This window comes from Patella vulgata, chromosome 7, assembly GCF_932274485.2.
Source record: "Patella vulgata chromosome 7, xgPatVulg1.2, whole genome shotgun sequence".
Classification (NCBI taxonomy): Eukaryota; Metazoa; Mollusca; class Gastropoda; family Patellidae; genus Patella; species Patella vulgata.
Window position 1 is genome coordinate 53,047,221 of NC_065885.2, and position 8,815 is coordinate 53,056,035.

Genomic DNA, 8,815 nt, shown 5'->3' on the forward strand with positions numbered 1-8,815 from the left:
GCCATTTTGTCCGGCAGTTTTGGTCCGATTTTCACGAAATTCGAACTCAACCATCATTTATGTGTAACGGTGATATACTAAAACGTTTTTTTTAAATCCGATAAAATTGTGACCTCTAGAGGGACCACAAGGTAAAAACGCGATGTTTCGTATAATCAGGGGGGCATAATTTAGGAAGTTACGATCCGATATGCGCGAATATCGAAAGGCACCAAGATCTTGGGGTTATAAACATGCATCTCAAGTTTCATCAAAATCGGATCAAAATTGTGACCTCTAGAGTGTTCACAAGCTAAAAACGTGATTTTTCGTACATTAGGGGCCATAATCCATGAAGTTATGGTCCGATACAAGCCAATATCGAAAGGAACCGAGATCTTTGGGAGATAGACACATATTTCAAGTTTCGTTAAAATCGGATAAAAATTGTGACGTGAAGACTGTCCACAAACAAATTGTGGACGGGCGGACAGGGGCGACGGCATAATACGTCCACATGAAAATGAGGGCGTATACAAAAGTACTTAAAGGAGCTAAATCACTAATATTTGGGACCTTGAAGTTGACACAAATTGTTCGCAGCTCATATAATAATGTAATATCAATGTATATAAACTGATTTACATTCAATCATTTCTGTTTTTACTGTAATTTCTAATCAGTTATGTTCGGCGAAATACGGCAGAAGTCTCAATCGAATGGCAATCTCTAGCGTCGGGTTATTCCAGTCTACACTGATGGTTTTTATTGCACATGCTCTCCAGATAAGAATATGGCATCACCGTTTGACATGAATTGTGGAATATGTCTAGCCTCATTCTTCGAGTCCCTGGTTATAAATGGCTCTGAAATGCAATCGTGTACCAACGGTAAAATGTTTATTTTGTCTTAAATATTGGATATCAGAAGTCTACCTTTTCCCGGTAAATTCACAACATTAATGTTGATTTGAATTGACAAATAATTCGTGTTTTCAACGTGTAAGACTTTGGAAAATATTGAGTTACAGACTTAGCTACTTTAACTAAGTTTGATTGTAAAGCAAGTAAATTCTATGGCCTTTCAAAAATACATAAATGCGATCTAAGCTTTAGGACAATAAAGCCGGAATGTCTTATTTAACTGATATTCTTTTAAACCCTCTTGCTCCCAAAGTTAAATCTTATATAAAGGATGACATTAACATCCTTAATCAACTGCCTCATGAAATTAACGATAATGAAATACATGTATTTGTAACATTAGATATCTGTAGTTTCTATAGTAATATCTCGCATGATTTGTGCCTGGAGACAGTCAATTATTGGATAGATAGATTATCTCTACTTCTACATATAAATCCCCGTTTTTAAAAGACGTTTATTCTAAAAGCTGTCGATACTATTCTCAGTACAGGAAAAACACTTTCGAATTTGGAAAGCGTAATTTTGTACAAATTAGAGTCTGTGCCATGGGCTCGGTTTGTTCACCAGGTCTTAGCGTCGTAATACAATTTTTAGAAGAACACTTATATACAATAAATGAAAACAGATTTGGTATTAACTATAGAAATTACATCGAAGAGACATTTAAAACGTATTTAGACGACGTGTTTCTCATTTGGAAAACCAGTCTTGGCCAATTAGCAGATTTGCACAAACCATTAAATGATCTAGGACTGGACAATATTTGAAATATACGTTCACATTCCTGCAAAAAGTTTCGCCCCCCCCCCCCCCGTTGCTCTGAGCTAGTTACGGCCCTGTTGATATGTTACTTCTATTATGAATGATGAATGTGGACGTATATTGCCGTCGCCCCCCCCCCCCCCTCCTCTCTCTCTCTCTCTCTCTCTCTCTGTATGTATGTGTGTGTGTGTGTGTGTGTGTGTGTGTGGGGGGGGGGGTTGCGTGTGTCTGTGTGTCGCCTACACGTCTCAATTCTTAACAGAACCTTTTGAAAGTCTGCATACCACCAAGGATGACCCCTATTGTTTTTGACCGACCCCCAGGGGCAAAGCCACAACCATTTTTTTTGTGTGTGTCTCTGTGTTGCCTACAGGCGACAATTCTTAATGGACGGATTGTCTTGGAAATTGGCATAGGGGCCTATGTACATACTGTATTCCTTATATCCTAATACTAATTAATGCTAAAAATTTAGTTTACGTTCTTGTGTGTAATTGCAATTGTTTTACATAGGCGAATGCGGTACTGAACTGCGTGCACGTATCCGAGTACACAGACAATAAAGTATATAAATTAATCCTGTTTTGAATGTCTCTAAACATTTAAAAACTTGTGCTAAAAAATTTGAATATCAAATGTAGTATTTTGCCTTCTTAAAGTCAAATTTGACGATATCGTTCTAAGAAGAAACATGGAATTGCATTTCACTGACAAGTTCTTACCAGACTTAAATGCTTAATTTGCCTTACCCCCCCCCCCCCACTGTATAAATATAAAATTTATTTTAATAATGTACTATGATCAGATTATAGCAGGAAGACAGGAAGACTATGTAAATTTATGTCATGTTATGTGTTATATACTTTATAACCTTTTGTTGTGTTTACCTGATATTATTCATAATCCATTGCCATGGAAATCTATTATTCTACGAATGTATATAATATGTATGGTAAAAATTATTAACATCAGATGACATTTATAGAATGCAGACAGCTAGCTTATGATTTGTTCTATATCATAACGAACAAAAGTGGTTGATTTTTTTTACCGGGACGTATTTATGTATTTATTTACCGTAAACATAGAAGTACTTGTGCTTGATCTACTATAATATATATATAAACTGATTTACATTCAATCGTTTCTGTTTTTACTGTAATTTCTAATCAGTTATGTTCCAAATTTAATCTACAAAATACAATTCATGAATCTGATATGACAGATGCCTTATTTGTAAAATAAATATCGATTTTAAGATAGAAATATTTATTGTAGTGTTCAAATGTCGAAATACGACAACAAATGAAGAAATAAGAATTAAGGACTATGAATTAAGAACACCGAATAAAGAGCCGTTTGTCTTCCATATGAAACGGCCAATGGTAAAGTTTGATTTCTGTGTTTTGTCGTAACTATTTAGCACTGGCTGTCATTTTCAAACATTATTTTGAGATAACATTTGTTCTGCGTGTTTTAAGATTTATCTTTTGATAACGTAAGTTGGGAAAAGTTGAGTTCCATATCTAATCTGGGTCATTCAATTGGGTAATATTTATCATAATTATTTCTTTGCAGAGTTTAAAAGTAAGAGTTTTAAATCAATACCAGACTGCCAAACATTTATCATCATCAAAAATTATGCATGGAAAAGTTTTCTTATTTTAGGGGGGTCTACCAGCAGTAGGGCTAAAGCGAAAAAGTGTACCAGTAAACCACAAGCATCTAATATCTTCTCTAAAGGCGATATAGTGGGGCGGTTAAGGAAGAATTTTTGGTAGAATTGTGCATTTCGGATTAAAAGCATGAAACTTGGCACATAGATGGCATCCACCCAGCAGCCCCCCTGGTAATCGTTACGGCGATTTTTCTCAAAATGGCCACCAATTTATTGAAATACATATATATCTTTAGAAGTATACATTGTAGAACCATGATCTAGGTGTCTAAATGTATTGCTCTAAGGTCAACCAATCCAGCGGACACAAAAACATAAGATATAATCAATTACATCAAACTTAAAAATAAATAAATATTGGAAATAACTTTTCAAGCTCATTTCACTCTTTGATATGGTTTATAATATGTAATTTAAAGTGTTTTCAGTGTCACTGAACTTAAAATCAATCTAAATATATAGAGTTTCCAAAATCCAAAATGTCGGAAATTCAAAATGGCGGCCAGAATTTCCCTAAAATGGTCGATTTTTCGAATAATCGTCATTATAAAGTTTGATATGGCTAGTGATATACGATTTAAAGGGTTTTCTGTGTCACTGAACTTAAATACAACCTCAAAAGAACAGTTTCCAAAATCCAAAATGGCTGAAAATCCAAAATGGCGACTACAATTTCCCTAAAATGAAAGATTTTTCAGATAATCGTCATTTTTTCGGTTCTGTATGGCTTGTAATAATGTCCTTTATTAGGTTTTCAAAGTCAATGAACTTGAAAATAACATCAGAAATGAATTTTGAAAATGAATATTACCTCAAAAATGAATTTTGAAAATGAATATTACATCAAAAATGAATTTTGAAGATGGTAGATGATGGCTTAAAAATAAAAAGGGACAATTGTGAATTTTCCTCTTGGATTGGCTTGTAATAGCAAAGAGTAGTAGTTATTTTGTAGTAACTGGAATTGTTATACTGGATCTCACATAAACAAGATTTAATATTATTCCAGCAAAACAGTGGGGCATATATATCCAGTTCTTACGAATTTATCTATTGTTTATGGTTCGAAACAGTGGTTCAGTGAGTAAGACTCGCCAAGAACGAGGTCCGGGGTTCGATCCCTATGTTTGCTGAGAAAGTACCTCATGTTTTTCCAGGAGGCAGCATGGGGGCTTCTCAAGAAACCAAATATATATGATGTACACGTTGACGTGCGCATAAAAGAACTCCAAACAGTTGGAATTCGAAATAAGAGAAGGCCATAGCACCACTGTCTGGACCAGTTTTCCTCATAGCACACTGGTTGACGAATAACAATATTCATTAACTTTGTTAGTACAGAGCAGTAGGACATTAAAGCCCATTGCATCATTTCTGGTTTAGAAGACTTATGTCCGGCAACCGTTTGTGGTATCATCTAGACAGATGGATTCATATTTGTCAGTCATGTATTTCACAAAGTGAAAAGTGTAAAATGAATCATCAAAGTCTCTATGTCCGGCAACTGGTAGATAACTGCCATCATGCTGTAAATACTAAGCTCTGCCAAAAGTCTAAAACTACATTGACGCAACGTATCACGTGACGATACTGATACGTGATACGGATGGGAAATATTCCACTTGCCAAAAGTCTCTATTGCATGCAGCATGTCGTGTACGTATAGCTTAAGACCGAGTAATATCCTGTACGTCGCACAGTATACCCTCATTTGTCTACGATATAACTACCACCGAAGCAGACAACTTCTACCAGTCAATGAACCAATGAAGTTCCAGTTAGAATCATAAAATTTATAATGCCCAGGAGAGCAGAAGGTATTGCGGGACATTTTGCAACCACCAACGTCCCACCCATCTACACCATGTGGTTCTGAAGTAATACTGAACATGTACGATTCTACGGAAATGATCAGGACATCTTGTGTGCGCTGGGTGGCATTTGTTTTAGTGAAGCCCAAGCTCCCACTTCAACTTACTTCGAAAAAGTCGCCAATTTCTATGGGTTGGCGCAGACATTGCTTGAGTGTAGTAATATAGTCGTTGTATGGAGAAATAAGATGGCATTATATTAATTAATGATTTGGCAAGTTAGTAATTTCAAACATATTCACTTATGTAGCGTGTACTAAATCAACTTAGTCTGTAATTGTCAGTTGACACATAGAGAGAGTTATATAGCCAAAACATAACTGTTTCTAGGTGTCAATAAAATACCACGAGATTACACGTGAGTGGAATTATTCTAATTGCATCATTTGGCTTAATTTAACCAATCATATCGTTAATTGCACAGGTTCAGGGCCATTAACAGGCTTTCTGTGAGTATTATAAAAGAAATCATAGTAAACTTTTAAGCAGACTTCCATTAGATTCCAGAGAGGTTCCATCTGAGTTCCTAGACAGCCGTGATGCTGGCTAGGGTGGAGAAATGGTTTTGGCTAGTATTGTTATATATTATGCTTGTATACGTTTATTCGGCTATATATATAAAATGTAGAAGCGAACTGTTGCATTGTTATTCCTGGTAAGACAAACGTCGTAAGAAAACTGTAAGAAGTAAATACACAACGTGAAGCAGAAGTAAAGACAGCTAGAGACAAATTCTAGACGATCACAAGACTACAGAAATATGTAGTAAGAAAAGATGCATGGGTCGTATGTAAGATGTGGCGACCGGTCTGACATCTCCCGCTCTCCACGTCTGACAGAAAGGCCCATGCTGCTACATGAGGCGCAGCATCGAATTCTCATTAGCTTCAAAATTAATCATAAAATATTAATATTAAAATACCTTCAGCTTCTGGTGTAATCGACGCACTGTATGGTTGAGGTTTTACCGTAGTTTTCAAAAGTTGTGAATATTCTTGCTGTTATTCCCGTGGTCTAGAAGGAATGAAAAATTATATCCGTTATAGGAAAATGGGACAGGTTCGTTGTGGTGTCCATAAAAAACGAACGGCTATATTAATGATGAGTCAATGGGCAGGATTATAAACATTTTTTTTTTGGGGGGGGGGGTAAAAATCGCGAAAATTCTTATTCCGGGATCCGCGAATGAATTTAAGCAAAAAATTGAAGGAGTTACGCTCCACTCAGAATTAGTTCAGGAAAATCATGTCTCATGGCGGTTCTTACAAACCCAGCATAGCATTAATTCCGGGTTATTGTAACAGGCATGAGAAAGTGCGCTGAGTGGCAACTCTGTATAGAATGAGATCTCTCATCCCGGAACTTGAATCAGTGAGAAAACCGTAAGGCTGACATTCGACCGACCACTTTCTAGTTACTACATGTACACCCCGGAACTCGAAACAGTGCAAAAAAGTGACCCGGTAAAGGGAATCCCGGAGAAAACCTTAAAGGCTATAACTTTCCAGTTGTTGTACTCGCGGGACCCGCGCGAAGCTGAAGCACCGGGTGATCGTGGGCCAGGGGAGGTTGTTTTTCCCCGACCATGCGAAAATGTTTAAATTACTGCACAGTATTACCTTCGAGGAGTTTGGGGATGTTTTATACAAGTGTGATGTTCACCTAAACATGCCACTTTCCATCTATCAAATAATACCAAAAGTATCTGATTTTCACGAGACATCATTGGTATTGCCTCACAGCTTCTTTATTTTTTTTATTTTACAAGATTTTCAAAATTTTCTGGGTGAGGGGGCACCTATAAAAAAAACCCCACTAGGCGTCCTTCAGGCACCGGCCGCGGTCACTACAAGGGAACTTTTTCGGGTATATCATTTCTCCTCTCGCCCAATACATCGAGCCCGTACACCTATGCACACCATATTGCAGTTTGATTACTATATTATATCGCCAGATTTAAAAGGTGGGTAAGTATGGGCATTTAATTGTGCTTTAATTGTATTCAACATGTAGATATCTTACTGAGAATTGCAAAGACAGATCACCAATTTCTGATTTATACGGTATTTGCAAAAATATTCATTTATCATCTTTCTTACAATGTTTGTAAACACACGTGCAATATAATATAAATATTAAGCCGTGTTTGATATTTGGGTATTATATTTGTGGAATTTGTGTGCAACTGACCCGGGCCTACCTCTCAGACAGTCGACGAAGTAAAGCTTTAGCAGTGCAAAACGTTAATAACTATAACAAAAAATTAAACATAATACGTCATTAATATCGGTATACACATGCAAATGATATTGATTGAAACAAGATAATACTGACGACAATATACCAAAACAGAGATAATTCCCCAGGAGAATTTGTACTGAAATCGGATATGAATTAATCCGATTATCGGATAAAGTTTCGGCAGAACAAACGAAACAAAATCTCTGTATGTGTTTAATGTTAATGTTAAAAACGGATTTATACAAATTTATTAAAAACAAAACAAGACACTTAATCGATATTTTCATTTTACAAACTAATATCTCACCAATCAAATACAGCCTGGTTTGTTCTTTGGATATAATAGAAGTTCATATTGCATCCTTGTTGACAGATGTCTTTTTATTAAAGTGTTGTCAGTATGGGTTGTATGTGCATGTATAACGCAGTGCTGTTGCTTTTGACTTTCAGCGGTATTTGCCAAACAGGTAAGAATATTTCATTTTATATAGACTTTCTATATTATAAATTTTAATCTTTTGATTTTATTCCGAGGTCCTGTTTTAAGAAAGTCTATTTCCAATCTGAATTTCACAGAAAATGGGATTACGTAAAGCCACAATTAGCCCTAAATTAGCGTAAAAATCCCAAACCCACTTGTAATTGAAAAGTTGAAATAGTTTGTGCATAAAACGAAACATAGTAAGAATAAGTATTCTGCACTTTTACAATCACACACTAGGAAATCTTTATAATGTCAAAAGATCCTATTTTTTATTTGCTTTCACATCAAATTTGATTGGTATCCGAAGCTTACAAATCGCACTGTGGACGCTGTGCTCGGCCTTTGCTTTAGCAAATGTATAATTATATGTATAAGCTCATTTCAGGTGAAGATGTTAAACTGCCACTATTAAAGATACATTATGGGAGATTTTTATAGAGAGTTGGCCATTCTTGCTATAACAGTTCAAAAGTAGATGATGAAAGAAGAATATATTGAAAAATTCAGTCAAATTACTTTATTTTGAACATAGTTATCATCGTTGTAATATTTGCCTAGAAATGGTAGCGAAATGTGTCTTCACCTCCGCAGATCGTTTGATTGACAGGCGTTAACTCCACCTACATATCTCGATTATCAAGTAAAGTTTTCAATGGCATACGGAAACGCTTTACAGCGGCCTCGCTAAGTACACTCTCGCTAAGTACACTCTATCATTTAGCCTCGATCTAACTGACGTATTTTCATCAGGTTACCCCTTATTTGATTTAATCAATTAGTGAAATCCTATTTAAATCCGAGCTGTAGCCGAGCCATCCGTGGGTCTACAGAGTTGATTTTGGTCTTTTTGTTTAAATAAAGATCTAATTTATAA